The following is a 16,301-nucleotide window of genomic DNA, read 5'->3' on the forward strand; positions in this document are numbered from 1 at the left end:
AGTTCGTCGTTTCGAAGCACCACGTGATGATTGGGTGTGATAGATTCTTACGTTCATATACAACGGGTGTAAGCCAGATTTACACACGCGAAACACTTAGGTTAACTTGACGAGCCTAGCATGTACAGACATGGCCTCGGAACACAAGAGACCGAAAGGTCGAGCATGAGTCGTATAGTAGATACGACCAACATGAAGATGTTCACCGATGATGACTAGTCCGTCTCACGTGATGATCGGACATGACCTAGTTGACTCGGATCATGTAATCACTTAGATGACTAGAGGGATGTCTATTTGAGTGGGAGTTCATAAGATGAACTTAATTATCCTGAACATAGTCAAAAGATCTTTGCAAATTATGTCGTAAGCTCGCGCTTTACTTCCACTGTTTAGATATGTTCCTAGAGAAAATATAGTTGAAAGTTGACAGTAGAGATTATGCGGACAGTAGAAAGCTTATGTCCTTAATGCACCGCTCAGTGTGCTGAACCCCAAACGTCGTTTGTGGATGTTGCGAACATCGAACATACACGTTTTGATAACTACCTGATAGTTCAGTAATGATAAACGGTTTAGAGTTGAGGCACCGAAGACGATTTTGGAACGTCACGAAACATATGAGATGTTTCGAGGGCTGAAATTGGGATTTCAAGCTCGTGCCCACGTCAAGAGGTGTAAGACCTCCGACGAGTCTCTTAGCCTGCAAACTAAGGGAGAAAAGCTCAATCGTTGAGCTTGTACTCAGATTGTCTGAGTACAACAATCACTTGAATCGAGTGGGAGTTGATCTTCCAGATGAGATAGTGATGTTTCTCCAAAGTCATTGCCACCAAGCTGCTAGAGCTTCGTGATGAACTATAACATATCAGGGATAGATATGATGATCCTTGAGATATTCGCGATGTTTGACACCGCGAAAGTAGAAATCAAGAAGGAGCATCAATTGTTGATGGTTAGTGAAACCACTAGTTTCAAGAAGGGCAAGGGCAAGAAGGGATGCTTCATGAAATGGCAAAACAGCTGCTGCTCTAGTGAAGAAACCCAAGGTTGAACCCAAACCCGAGACTAAGTGCTTCTGTAATAAGGGGAACAACCACTGGAGCAGAATTATCCTAGATACTTGGTAGATGAGAAGGCTGGCAAGGTCGATAGAAGTATATTGGATATACATTATGTTAATGTGTACTTTACTAGTACCCCTAGTAGCACCAGGGTATTAGATACCGGTTCGGTTGCTAAGTGTTAGTAACTTGAAATAAAAGGCTACGGAATAAACGAAGACTAGCTAAAGGTGAGCTGACGATATGTGTTGGAAGTGTTTCCAAGTTTGATGTGATCAAACATCGCACACTCCCTCTACCATCAAGATTAGTATTAAACCTGAATAATTGTCTTTTGGTGTTTTCGTTGAGCATAGACATAATTGGATTATGTCTATCGCAATACGGTTATTCATTTAAGGAGAATAATGGTTACTCTATTTATTTGAATAATACCTTCAATGGTCTTGCACCTAAAGGAATGGTTTATTGAATCTCGATCGTAGTGATACACATTTTCATGCCAAAAGATATAAGATAGTAATGATAGTACCACTTACTTGTGGCACTGCCATGTAAGTCATATTGGTATAAAACGCATGAAGAAGCTCCATGTTGATGGATTTTTGGACTCACTCATTTTTGAAAAGTTTGAGACATGCGAACCATGTCTATTGGTGTATACGCATGAAGAAACTCCATGCAGATGGATCGTTTGGACTCACTTGATTTTGAATCACTTGAGATATGCAAATTATACCACATGGGCAAGATGACTGGAAAAGCCTCGTTTTCAGTAAGATGGAACAAGATAGCAACTTGTTGGAAGTAACACATTTTGATGTGTGCAGTCCAATGAGTGCTGAGGCACGCAGTGAATATCGTTATGTTCTTACTTCACAGATGATTTGAGTAGATACTGAGTATATTTACTTGATGAAACACAAGTCTAAATTATTGAATGGTTCAAGTATTTTCAGAGTGAAGTTGAAGATCATCGTGACAAGAGGATAAAATGTCTATGATATGATCATAGAGATGAGTATCTGAGTTATGAGCTTTGGCACGCAATTAAGACATTGTGGAAATTGTTTCATAATTAATACCGCCTGGAACACCATAGTGTGATGGTGTGTCCGAACATCATAGTTGCACTCTATTGGATATGGTGCATACCATGATGTCTCTTATCGAATTACCACTATCGTTCATGAGTTAGGCATTAGAGACAACCGCACTCACTTTAATAGGGCACCACGTATTTCCGTTGAGACGACACCGTTTGAACTATGGTTTGGAGAAACCTAAGTTGTCGTTTCTTGAAAGTTTGGGGCTGCGCCGCTTATGTGAAAAAGTTTCAGGCTGATAAGCTCGAACCCAAAGCGGATAAATGCATCTTCATAGGACACCCAAACAGTTGGGTATACCTCCTAATTCAGATCCGAAAGCAATAGGGATTGTTTCTTGATTCGGGTCCTTTCTTGAGGAAAGGTTTATCTCGAGAATTGAGTGGGAGGATGGTGGAGACTTGATGAGGTTATTGAACCGTCACTTCAACTAGTGTGTAGCAGGGCACAGGAGTTGTTCCTGTGGCGCCTACACCAATTGAAGTAGAAGCTTATGATAGTGATCATGAAGTTTCGGATCAAGTCACTACCATACCTCGTAGGGTGACTAGGATGCGTACCACTTCAGAGTGGTACAGTAATCCTGTCTTGAAGGTCATGTTGCTAGACAACAATGAACCTACGAGCTATGGGGAAGCGATGGTGGGCCCATATTCCGACAAATGGTTAGAAGCCATGAAATCCGAGATAGGATCCATGTTTCAGAACAAAGCAAAACTTTGGTGGACTTGCCCGATGATCCGCAAGCCATTGAGATAAATGGATCTTTAAGAAGAAGACGGACGTGGACGGTAATGTCACCGTCTATGAAGCTCGACTTGTGGCGAAGAGTTTTTCACAAGTTCAAGGAGTTGACTACGATGAGATTTTCTCATCCGTAGCGATGCTTAAGTCCGTCGGAATCATGTTAGCATTAGCTGCATTTATGAAATCTAGCAGATGGACGTCAAAATGAGTTTCCTTACCAGTTTTCGTAAGGAAAGGTTGTATCTGATACAATCAGAAAGGTTTTGTCGATCATAAGGATGCTAAAAGGTATGGTAGCTCCAGTGATCCTTCCATGGACTGGAGTAAGCATCTCGGAGTTGGAATATACACTTTGATAAGATGATCAAAGATTTTGGGTTTATACAAAGTTTATGAGAAACTTGTATTTCCAAAGAAGTGAGTGGGAGCACTATAGAGTTTCTGATAAGTATATGTTGTAAACATATTGTTGATCAGAAATGATGTAGAATTTCTAGAAAGCATATAGGGTTAGTTGAAAAGTGTTTTTCAATGGAAAACCTAGATTAGGCTACTTGAACAATAAGCGTCAAGATCTATAAGATAGATCAAAATGCTTAATAATACTTTCAAATGGGCACATACCTTGACGTGATCTTGAAGGTGTTCAAGATGGATCAGTCAAAGAAGGAGTTCTTGCCTGAGTTGTAAGGTACGAAGTTAAAGACTTAAAGCTTGACCACGGCAGAAAAGAGAGAAAAGGACTAAGGTCGTCCCCTATGCTTTAGACGTAGGCTCTACAGTATGCTATGTTGTGTACCGCACCTGATGTGTGCCTTGCTGCATATCTGGCAAGAGGGTACAAAGGTGATCAAGGAATGGATCACCAGATAGCGGTCAAAATTATCCTTAGAGGAATAAGGATTTGTTTCTCGATTATGGAGGTGATAAAGAGTTCGGCGTAAAGGGTTACGACGATGCAAGCTTTAACACCTATCCGAATGACTCTGAGTAGCAAACCGGATACGTATAGTGGAGCAACCATTTGGAAAAGCTCCAAGTGGAGCGTGGAAGCAGCATTTACAATATGACCTAGAGATTTGCGAAGTACATACGGATCTGAATGTTGCAGATCCATTGACTAAAACCTCTCTCACAAGCAAAACATGATCAAACCCCAGAACTCATTGAGTCTTAATCACATGATGATGTGAACTAGTTTAGTGACACTAGTAAACTCTTTGGATGTTGGTCACATGGCGATGTGACCTGTGAGTGTTAATCACATGGCGATGTGAACTAGATTATTGACTCTAGCGCAAGTGGGAGACTGTTGGAAATATGCCCTAGAGGCAATAATAAATTAGTTATTATTATATTTCCTTGTTCATGATAATCGTTTATTATCCATGCTATAATTGTATTGATAGGAAACTCAGATACATGTGTGGATACATAGACAACACCATGTCCCTAGTAAGCCTCTAGTTGACTAGCTCGTTGATCAATAGATGGTTATGGTTTCCTGACCATGGACATTGGATGTCGTTGATAACGGGATCACATCATTAGGAGAATGATGTGATGGACAAGACCCAATCCTAAGCCTAGCACAAAGATCGTAGTTCGTATGCTAAAGCTTTTTTAATGTCAAGTATCATTTCCTTAGACCATGAGATTGTGCAACTCCTGGATACCGTAGGAATGCTTTGGGTGTACCAAACGTCACAACGTAACTGGGTGGCTATAAAGGTGCACTACAGGTATCTCCGAAAGTGTCTATTGGGTTGGCACGAATCAAGACTGGGATTTGTCACTCCGTGTGATGGAGAGGTATCTCTGGGCCCACTCGGTAGGACATCATCATAATGTGCACAGTGTGATCAAAGAGTTGATCGCGGGATGATGTGTTACGGAATGAGTAAAGAGACTTGCCGGTAACGAGATTGAACAAGGTATCGGTATACCGACGATCGAATCTCGGGCAAGTACAATACCGTTAGACAAAGGGAATTGTATACGGGATTGATTGAGTCCTTGACATCGTGGTTCATCCGATGAGATCATCGTGGAACATGTGGGAGCCAACATGGGTATCCAGATCCCGTTGTTGGTTATTGGCCGGAGAACGTCTAGGTCATGTCTACATGGTTCCTGAACCCGTAAGGTCTACACACTTAAGGTTCGATGACGCTAGGGTTATAAAGGAAGTTTGTATGTGGTTACTGAATGTTGTTCGGAGTCCCGGATGAGATCCCGGACGTCACGAGGAGTTTCGGAATGGTCCGGAGGTAAAGATTTATATATGGAAAGTTGTTGTTCGGGTTCCGGAAAAAGTTCGGGTTTTTTCGGTATTGTACCGGGAAGCTTCCAGAAGGTTCCGGAGGATTCCGGAGGGGTCCGGAGGTCCGGAAATTGTTCCACCACGTCCAATACAGTAGCATGGGCTGTAGGGGGGCGCCCTAGCCTTAATGGGCCAGGGGCACCAGCCCCCCCAAGGCCCATGCGCATGGGAAGGGGAAAACCCTAAGGGGGAGGGCCTCCACTTGACTTGGGAGGCACTCCTCCCCCCCTTGGCCGCCGCCCCCTCCTCAGATTGGATCTGAGGGGGCCGGCCCCCCTCTCCCTTGCCCCTATATATATGTGGGGGTGGGAGGGCAGCCGCACCACAAGTTCTGGCGCAGCCCTCCCCCTCTCCCAACTACTCCTCCTCTCCCGCGGTGTTTGGCGAAGCCCTGCAGGATTGCCATGCTCCTCCATCACCACCACGCCGTTGTGCTGCTACTGGATGGAGTCTTCCTCAACCTCAACCTCTTTCCTTGCTGGATCAAGGCATGGGAGACGTCACCGGGCTGTACGTGTGTTGAACGCGGAGGTGCCGTCCGTTCGGCACTAGGATCTCCAGTGATTTGGATCACGATGAGTACGACTCCTTCAACCCCGTTCTCTTGAACGCTTCCGCTTAGCGATCTACAAGGGTATGTAGATGCACTCTCCTTCCCCTCGTTGCTGGTTTCTCCTTAGATAGATCTTGGTGACACGTAGGAAAATTTTGAATTTCTGCTACGTTCCCCAACGGAAAGGTCGAGCGTGAATCATTACTAGATATGATCAAGATAGTGATGTTCGCCATTGAAAACTACTCCATCTCACGTGATGATCGGTTATGGTTTAGTTGATTTGGATCACGTGATCACTTAGATGACTAGAGAGATGTCTGTCTAAGTGGGAGTTCTTAAGTAATATGATTAATTGAACTTAAATTTATCATGAACTTAGTACCTGATAGTATTTTGCTTGTCTATGTTTGTTGTAGATAGATGGCTCGTGCTGTTGTTCCGTTGAATTTTAATGCATTCCTTGAGAAAGCAAAGTTGAAAGATGATGGTAGCAATTATACGGACTGGGTCCGTAACCTAAGGATTATCCTCATTGCTGCACAGAAGAATTACGTCCTGGAAGCACCGCTGGGTGCCAGGCCTGCTGCTGATGCAACTAACGACGTTAAGAACGTCTGGCAGAGCAAAGCTGATGACTACTCGATAGTTCAGTGTGCCATGCTTTACGGCTTAGAACCGGATCTTCAATGACATTTTGAACGTCATGGAGCATATGAGATGTTCCAGGAGTTGAAGTTAATATTTCAAGCAAATGCCCAGATTGAGAGATATGAAGTCTCCAATAAGTTCTACAGCTGCAAGATGGAGGAGAATAGTTCTGTCAATGAACACATACGCAAAATGTCTGGGTATAATAATCACTTGATTCAACTGGGAGTTAATCTTCCTGATGATAGTGTCATTGACAGAATTCTCCAATCACTGCCACCAAGCTACAAGAGCTTTGTGATGAACTATATGTTGGGGAACGTTGCAGAAAACAAAAATTTTCCTACTCGTTTCACCAAGATCATCTAGGAGTTCATCTAGCAACGAGTGATTAGATGCATCTACATACCTTTGTAGATCGCGCACGGAAGCGTTCAAAAGAACGGTGATGATGTAGTCGTACTCGACGTGATTCAAATCACCGATGACCAGCGCCGAACGGACGGCACCTCCACGTTCAACACACGTACGGGACGGGAGACGTCTCCTCCTTCTTGATCCAGCAAGGGGGGAGGAGAGGTTGATGAAGATCCAGCAGCACGACGGCGTGGTGGTGGATGCAGGGCGTCACAGCAGCAGGGCTTCGCCGAGACTACGAGGGAGAGACGTAACGGGGGGAGATGGAGGCGCCAGGGGCTGGTGTGAAATCCCTCCTCTTCCCCCCACTATATATAGGGGTGCCTGGGGGGGGGGGCGCCGGCCCTAGTAGATGAGATCTACTAGGGGGGCGGCGGCCAAGGGGAGGTTTCCCTCCCCTCCAAGGCACCTAGGGGTGCCTTCCACCACATGGACTCTTCCATGGTGGAAACCCTAGGCGCATGGGCCTATAGGGGCTGGTGCCCTTGGCCCATCTAGGCCAAGGCGCACCCCCTACAGCCCATGTGGCCCCCCGGGACAGGTGGCCCCACCCGGTGGACCCCCGGGACCCTTCCGGTGGTCCCGGTACAATACCGATAACCCTGAAACTTGTCCCGATGCCCGAAATAGCACTTCCTATATATAATTCTTTACCTCTGGACCATTCCGGAACTCCTCGTGATGTCCGGGATCTCATCCAGGACTCCGAACAACATTCGGGTTTCTGCATATACATATCTTCATAACCCTAGCGTCACCGAACCTTAAGTGTGTAGACCCTATGGGTTCGGGAGACAAGCAGACATGACCGAGACGACTCTCCGGTCAATAACCAACAGCGGGATCTGGATACCCATGTTGGCTCCCACATGCTCCACGATGATCTCATCAGATGAACCACGATGTCGAGGATTCAATCAATCCCGTACGCTATTCCCTTTGTCTATCGATATGTTACTTGCCCGAGATTCGATCGACGGTATCCCAATACCTCGTTCAATCTCGTTACCGGCAAGTCACTTTACTCATACCGTAATGCATGATCCCGTGACCAGACACTTGGTCATTCTGAGCTCATTATGATGATGCATTACCGAGTGGGCCCAGTGATACCTCTCCGTCATACGGAGTGACAAATCCCAGTCTTGATCCATGTCACCCAACAGACACTTTCGGAGATACCCATAGTCTACCTTTATAGTCACCCAGTTACGTTGTGACGTTTGGCATACTCAAAGCACTCCTACGGTAACCGGGAGTTACACGATCTCATGGTCTAAGGAAAAGATACTTTGACATTGGAAAACTCTAGCAAACGAACTATACGATCTTGTGCTATGTTTAGGATTGGGTCTTGTCCATCACATCATTCTCCCAATGATGTGATCTCGTTATCAATGACATCCAGTGTCCATAGTCAGGAAACCATGACTATCTGTTGATCAACAAGCTAGTCAACTAGAGGCTCACTAGGGACATGTTGGTGTCTGTTATTCACACATGTATTACGATTTCCGGATAACACAATTATAGCATGAATAAAGACAATTATCATGAACAAGGAAATATAATAATAATGCTTTTATTATTGCCTCTAGGGCATATTTCCAACAGTCTCCCACTTGCACTAGAGTCAATAATCAAGTTACATTGTGATGAATCGAACACCCATGGAATTCTGGTGTTGATCATGTTTTGCTCTAGGGAGAGGTTTAGTCAACGGATCTGCTATATTCAGGTCCGTATGTACTTTGCAAATCTCTATGTCTCCATCTTGAACATTTTCACGAATGGAGTTGAAGCGACGCTTGATGTGCCTTGTCTTCTTGTGAAACCTGGGCTCCTTGGCAAGTGCAATAGCTCCAGTGTTGTCACAGAAGAGCTTGATCGGCCCCGACGCATTGGGTATGACTCCTAGGTCGGTGATGAACTCCTTCACCCATATTGCTTCATGTGCTGCCTCCGAGACTGCCATGTACTCCGCTTCACATGTAGATCCCGCCACGACGCTTTGCTTGCAACTGCACCAGCTTACTGCCCCACCATTCAAAATATACACGTATCCGGTTTGTGACTTAGAGTCATCCAGATCTGTGTCGAAGCTAGCGTCGACGTAACCCTTTACGACGAGCTCTTCGTCACCTCCATAAACGAGAAACATTTCCTTAGTCCTTTTCAGGTACTTCAGGATATTCTTGACCGCTGTCCAGTGTTCCTTGCCGGGATTACTTTGGTACCTTCCTACCAAACTGACGGCAAGGTTAACATCAGGTCTGGTACACAACATGGCATACATAATAGAACCTATGGCTGAGGCATAGGGGATGACGCTCATCTCTTCTATATCTTCTGCCGTGGTCGGACATTGAGCTGAGCTCAATTTCATACCTTGTAACACAGGCAAGAACCCCTTCTTGGATTGATCCATATTGAACTTCTTCAATATCTTATCAAGGTATGTGCTTTGTGAAAGACCTATGAGGCGTCTCGATCTATCTCTATAGATTTTGATGCCTAATATATAAGCAGCTTCTCCAAGGTCCTTCATTGAAAAACTTTTATTCAAGTAGGCCTTGATGCTGTCCAAGAGTTCTATATCATTTCCCATCAAAAGTATGTCATCTACATATAATATGAGAAATGCTACAGAGCTCCCACTCACTTTCTTGTAAACGTAGGCTTCTCCATAAGTCTGTGTAAACCCCAACGCTTTGATCATCTCATCAAAGCGAATGTTCCAACTCCGAGATGCTTGCACCAGCCCATAAATTGAGCGTTGAAGCTTGCACACTTTGTCAGCATTCTTAGGATCGACAAAACCTTCCGGCTGCATCATATACAATTCTTCCTTAAGGAAACCATTAAGGAATGTCGTTTTGACGTCCATTTGCCATATTTTGTAATCATAGAATGCGGCAATTGCTAACATGATTCGGATGGACTTCAGCTTCGCTACCGGTGAGGAAGTCTCATCGTAGTCAACCCCTTGAACTTGTCGATAACCCTTAGCGACAAGCCGAGCTTTATAGATGGTCACATTACCATCCGCGTCTATCTTCCTCTTAAAGATCCATTTATTTTCTATGGCTCGCCGCTCAACGGGCAAGTCAGTCAAAGTCCATACTTTGTTTTCATACATGGATCCTATCTCGGATTTCATGGCTTCTAGCCATTTGTCGGAATCCGGGCCCGCCATCGCTTCTTCATAGTTCGAAGGTTCACCGTTGTCTAACAGCATGATTTCCAAGACAGGGTTGCCGTACCACTCTGGTGCGGAACGTGTCCTTGTGGACCTTCGAATTTCAGTAGGGGCTTGATCAGAAGTATCTTGATCATTGTCATTAACTTCCTCTCTAGTCGGTGCAGGCACCTCAGGAACATTTTCTTGAGTTGCGCCATTTTCCGGATCAAGAGGTAATACTTCATCAAGCTCTACTTTCCTCCCAGTACTTCTTTCGAGAGAAACTCTTTCTCCAGAAAGGACCCATTCTTGGCAACAAAGATCTTGCCTTCGGATCTGAGGTAGAAGGTGTACCCAATAATTTATTTTGGGTATTCTATGAAGACGCATTTTTCCGACTTGGGTTCGAGCTTTTCAGGTTGAAGTTTCTTGACATAAGCATCGCATCCCCAAACTTTTAGAAACGACAGCTTAGGTTTCTTCCCAAACCATAATTCATACGGTGTCGTCTCAACGGATTTCGACGGAGCCCTATTTAAAGTGAACGCGGCAGTCTCTAAAGCATAGCCCCAAAAGGATAGCGGTAAATCGGTAAGAGACATCATAGATCGCACCATATCTAATAGAGTGCGATTACGACGTTCGGACACACCATTACGCTGAGGTGTTCCAGGCGGCGTGAGTTGTGAAACTATTCCACATTTTCTTAAGTGTGTGCCTAACTCGTGACTCAAGTATTCTCCTCCACGATCTGATCGTAGAAACTTGATTTTCCTGTCACGTTGATTTTCAACCTCACTCTGAAATTCCTTGAACTTTTCAAAGGTTTCAGACTTGTGTTTCATTAAGTAGATATACCCATACCTACTTAAATCATCAGTGAGGGTGAGAACATAACGATAGCCACCGCGAGCCTCAACACTCATTGGACCGCACACATCAGTATGTATGATTTCCAATAAGTCGGTTGCTCGCTCCATTGTTCCTGAGAACGGAGTCTTGGTCATTTTACCCATAAGGCATGGTTCGCATGTGTCAAATGATTCATAATCAAGAGACTCTAAAAGTCCATCAGCATGGAGCTTCTTCATGCGTTTGACACCTATGTGACCAAGGCGGCAGTGCCACAGGTATGTGGGACTATCGTTTTCAACCTTACTTCTTTTGGTACTCACATTATGAACATGTGTAGCATCACGTTCGAGATTCATAAAGAATAAACCATTCACCATAGGAGCATGACCATAAAACATATCTCTCATAAAAATGGAACAACCATTATTCTCAGATTTAAAAGAGTAGCCATCTCGAATTAAACGAGATCCCGATACAATGTTCATGCTCAAAGCTGGCACTAAATAACAATTATTAAGGTTTAAAACTAATCCCGAAGGGAGATGCAGAGGTAGCGTGCCGACGGCGACCACATTGACCTTGGAACCATTCCCGACGCGCATCGTCACCTCGTCCTTTGCCAGTTTCTGCTTATTCCGCAGCCCCTGCTTTGAGTTACAAATGTGAGCAACTGCACCGGTATCAAATACCCAGGAGCTACTACGGGCACTAGTAAGGTACACATCAATTACATGTATATCACATATACCTTTTGTTTTGCCGGCCTTCTTATCCGCTAAGTACTTAGGGCAGTTCCGCTTCCAGTGACCGCTTCCCTTGCAATAAAAGCACTCAGTCTCGGGCTTGGGTCCATTCTTTGGCTTCTTCCCGGCAGCTTGCTTGCCGGGCGCGGCAACCTCCTTGCCGTCCTTCTTGAAGTTCTTTTTACCCTTGCCTTTCTTGAACTTAGTGGTTTTATTGACCATCAACACTTGATGTTCCTTCCTGACTTCTACCTCTGCTGATTTCAGCATAGCAAATACTTCAGGAATGGTCTTTTCCATCCCCTGCATATTGAAGTTCATCACAAAGCTCTTGTAGCTTGGTGGAAGCGACTGGAGGATTCTGTCAATGACCGCATCATCCGGGAGATTAACTCCCAGCTGAGTCAAGCGGTTATGCAACCCAGACATAGTGAGTATGTGCTCACTGACAGAACTGTTTTCCTCCATCTTACAGCTGAAGAATTTGTCGGAGACTTCATATCTCTCGACCCGGGCATGAGCTTGGAAAACCATTTTCAGCTCTTCGAACATCTCATATGCTCCATGTCTCTCAAAACGCTTTTGGAGCCCCGGCTCTAGGCTGTAAAGCATGCCGCACTGAACGAGGGAGTAGTCATCGGAACGTGCCTGCCAAGCGTTCATAACATCTTGTTCTGCAGGGAGAACGGGTGCGTCACCAAGCGGTGCTTGTAGGACATAATCTTTCTTGGCAGCTATGAGGATGATCCTCAGGTTCCGGACCCAGTCCGTATAGTTGCTGCCATCGTCTTTCAGCTTGGTTTTCTCTAGGAACGCGTTGAAGTTGAGGACTACGTTGGCCATTTAATCTACAAGACATATTGTAAAATATTTAGACTAAGTTCATGATAATTAAGTTCAACTAATCAAATTATTAATGAACTCCCACTTAGATTAGACATCCCTCCAGTCATCTAAGTATTACATGATCCGAGTTTAACTAGACCGTGTCCGATCATCACGTGAGACGGACTAGTCAACGTCGGTGAACATCTTCATGTTGATCGTATCTTCTATACGACTCATGCTCGACCTTTCGGTCTTCTGTGTTCCGAGGCCATGTCTGTACATGCTAGGCTCGTCAAGTTAACCTAAGTGTTTGCATGTGTAAATCTGTCTTACACCCGTTGTATGTGAACGTCTGAATAAAACACCCGATCATCATGTGGTGTTTTGAAACAGCAAACTGTCGCAACGGTGCACAGTTAGGGGGAACACTTCTTGAATTTATTGTGAGGGATCATCTTATTTACTACTGTTGTTCTAAGTAAACAAGATGCAAAACATGATAAACATCACATGCAATCAAATAATAAATGTGACATGATATGGCCAATATCACATAGCTCCTTTGATCTCCATCTTGGGGCTCCATGATCATCTTGTCACCGGCTTGACACCATGATCTCCATCATCATGATCTCCATCATCGTGTCTCCATGAAGTTGCTCGCCAACTATTACTTCTACTACTATGGCTAACGCGTTTAGCAATAAAGTAAAGTAATTTACATGGCATTTCTCGATGACACGCAGGTCATAAAAAGAATAACGACAACTCCTATGGCTCCTGCCGGTTGTCATACTCATCGACATGCAAGTCGTGAATCCTATTACAATAGCATGAACATATAGATCATTCATCATTCATCACAACTTTGGCCATATCATATCACAAACCACTTGCTGCAAAAACAAGTTAGACGTCCTCTAATTGTTGTTGCAAGTTTTACGTGGCTGAATTAGGGTTCTAGCAAGAACGTTTTCTTACCTACGTTAAAGCCACAACGTGATTTGTCAACTTCTATTTACCCTTCATAAGGACCCTGTTCATCGATTCCGCTCCAACTAAAGTGAGAGAGACAGACACCCGCCAGCCACCTTATGCAACTAGTGCATGTTAGTCGGTGGAACCGGTCTCACGTAAGCGTACGTGTAAGGTTGGTCCGGGCCGCTTCATCCCACAATACCGCTGAAGCAAGAAAGGACTAGTAACGGCAAGAAAGTTGAAAAATCTACGCCCACAACAAATTGTGTTCTACTCGCGCAAGAAGAACTACCATAGACCTAGCTCATGATGCCACTGTTGGGGAACGTTGCAGAAAACAAAAATTTTCCTACTCGTTTCACCAAGATCATCTAGGAGTTCATCTAGCAACGAGTGATTAGATGCATCTACATACCTTTGTAGATCGCGCACGGAAGCGTTCAAAAGAACGGTGATGATGTAGTCGTACTCGACGTGATTCAAATCACCGATGACCAGCGCCGAACGAACGGCACCTCCGCGTTCAACACACGTACGGGACGGGAGACGTCTCCTCCTTCTTGATCCAGCAAGGGGGGAGGAGAGGTTGATGAAGATCCAGCAGCACGACGGCGTGGTGGTGGATGCAGGGCGTCACAGCAGCAGGGCTTCGCCGAGACTACGAGGGAGAGACGTAACGGGGGGAGATGGAGGCGCCAGGGGCTGGTGTGAAATCCCTCCTCTTCCCCCCACTATATATAGGGGTGCCTGGGGGGGCGCCAGCCCTAGTAGATGAGATCTACTAGGGGGGCGGCGGCCAAGGGGAGGTTTCCCTCCCCTCCAAGGCACCTAGGGGTGCCTTCCACCACATGGACTCTTCCATGGTGGAAACCCTAGGCGCATGGGCCTATAGGGGCTGGTACCCTTGGCCCATCTAGGCCAAGGCGCACCCCCTACAGCCCATGTGGCCCCCCGGGACAGGTGGCCCCACCCGGTGGACCCCCGGGACCCTTCCGGTGGTCCCGGTACAATACCGATAACCCCGAAACTTGTCCCGATGCCCGAAATAGCACTTCATATATATAATTCTTTACCTCCAGACCATTCTGGAACTCCTCGTGACGTCCGGGATCTCATCCGGGACTCCGAACAACATTCGGGTTTCTGCATATACATATCTTCATAACCCTAGCGTCACCGAACCTTAAGTGTGTAGACCCTACGGGTTCGGGAGACAAGCAGACATGACCGAGACAACTCTCCGGTCAATAACCAACAGCGGGATCTGGATACCCATGTTGGCTCCCACATGCTCCACGATGATCTCATCGGATGAACCACGATGTCGAGGATTCAATCAATCCCGTACGCTATTCCCTTTGTCTATCGATATGTTACTTGCCCGAGATTCGATCGTCGGTATCCCAATACCTCGTTCAATCTCGTTACCGGCAAGTCACTTTACTCGTACCGTAATGCATGATCCCGTGACCAGACACTTGGTCATTCTGAGCTCATTATGATGATGCATTACCGAGTGGGCCCAGTGATACCTCTCCGTCATACGGAGTGACAAATCCCAGTCTTGATCCATGTCACCCAACAGACACTTTCGGAGATACCCGTAGTCTACCTTTATAGTCACCCAGTTACGTTGTGACGTTTGGCATACCCAAAGCACTCCTACGGTATCCGGGAGTTACACGATCTCATGGTCTAAGGAAAAGATACTTTGACATTGGAAAACTCTAGCAAACGAACTATACGATCTTGTGCTATGTTTAGGATTGGGTCTTGTCCATCACATCATTCTCCCAATGATGTGATCTCGTTATCAATGACATCCGGTGTCCATAGTCAGGAAACCATGACTATCTGTTGATCAACGAGCTAGTCAACTAGAGGCTCACTAGGGACATGTTGGTGTCTGTTATTCACACATGTATTACGATTTCCGGATAACACAATTATAGCATGAATAAAGACAATTATCATGAACAAGGAAATATAATAATAATGCTTTTATTATTGCCTCTAGGGCATATTTCCAACACTATAATATGCAAGGGATGAACAAGACAATTCCCGAGCTCTTCGCAATGCTAAAAGCTGCGGAGGTAGAAATCAAGAAGGAGCATCAAGTGTTGATGGTCAACAAGACCACTAGTTTTAAGAAAAAGGGCAAAGGGAAGAAGAAGGGGAACTTCAAGAAGAACAGCAAGCAAGTTGCTGCTCAAGAGAAGAAACCCAAGTCTGGACCTAAGCCTGAAACTGAGTGCTTCTACTGCAAGCAGACTGGACACTGGAAGCGGAACTGCCCCAAGTATTTGGCGGATAAGAAGGATGGCAAGGTGAACAAAGGTATATGTGATATACATGTTATTGATGTGTACCTTACTAGAGCTTGCAGTAGCACCTGGGTATTTGATACTGGTTCTGTTGCTAACATTTGCAACTCGAAACAGGGACTACGGAATAAGCGAGCACTGGCCAAGGACGAGGTGACGATGAGCGTGGGAAACAGTTCCAAAGTCGATGTGATCGCGGTTGGCACGCTACCTCTACATCTATCTTCGGGATTAGTTTTAGACTTGAATAATTATTATTTGGTGCCAGCGTTGAGCATGAACATTATATCTGGATCTTGTTTGATGCAAGACGGTTATTCATTTAAATTAGAGAATAATGGTTGTTCTATTTATATGAGTAATATCTTTTATGGTCATGCGCCCTTGAAGAGTGGTCTATTTTTATTGAATCTCGATAGTAGTGATACACATATTCATAATGTCGAAGCCAAAAGATGCAGAGTTGATAATGATAGTGCAACTTATTTGTGGCACTGTCGTTTAGGTCATATCGGTGTAAAGCGCATG

The sequence above is a fragment of the Triticum aestivum genome, chromosome 2B, assembly GCF_018294505.1.
Source record: "Triticum aestivum cultivar Chinese Spring chromosome 2B, IWGSC CS RefSeq v2.1, whole genome shotgun sequence".
In the NCBI taxonomy this organism is placed as follows: domain Eukaryota; kingdom Viridiplantae; phylum Streptophyta; class Magnoliopsida; order Poales; family Poaceae; genus Triticum; species Triticum aestivum.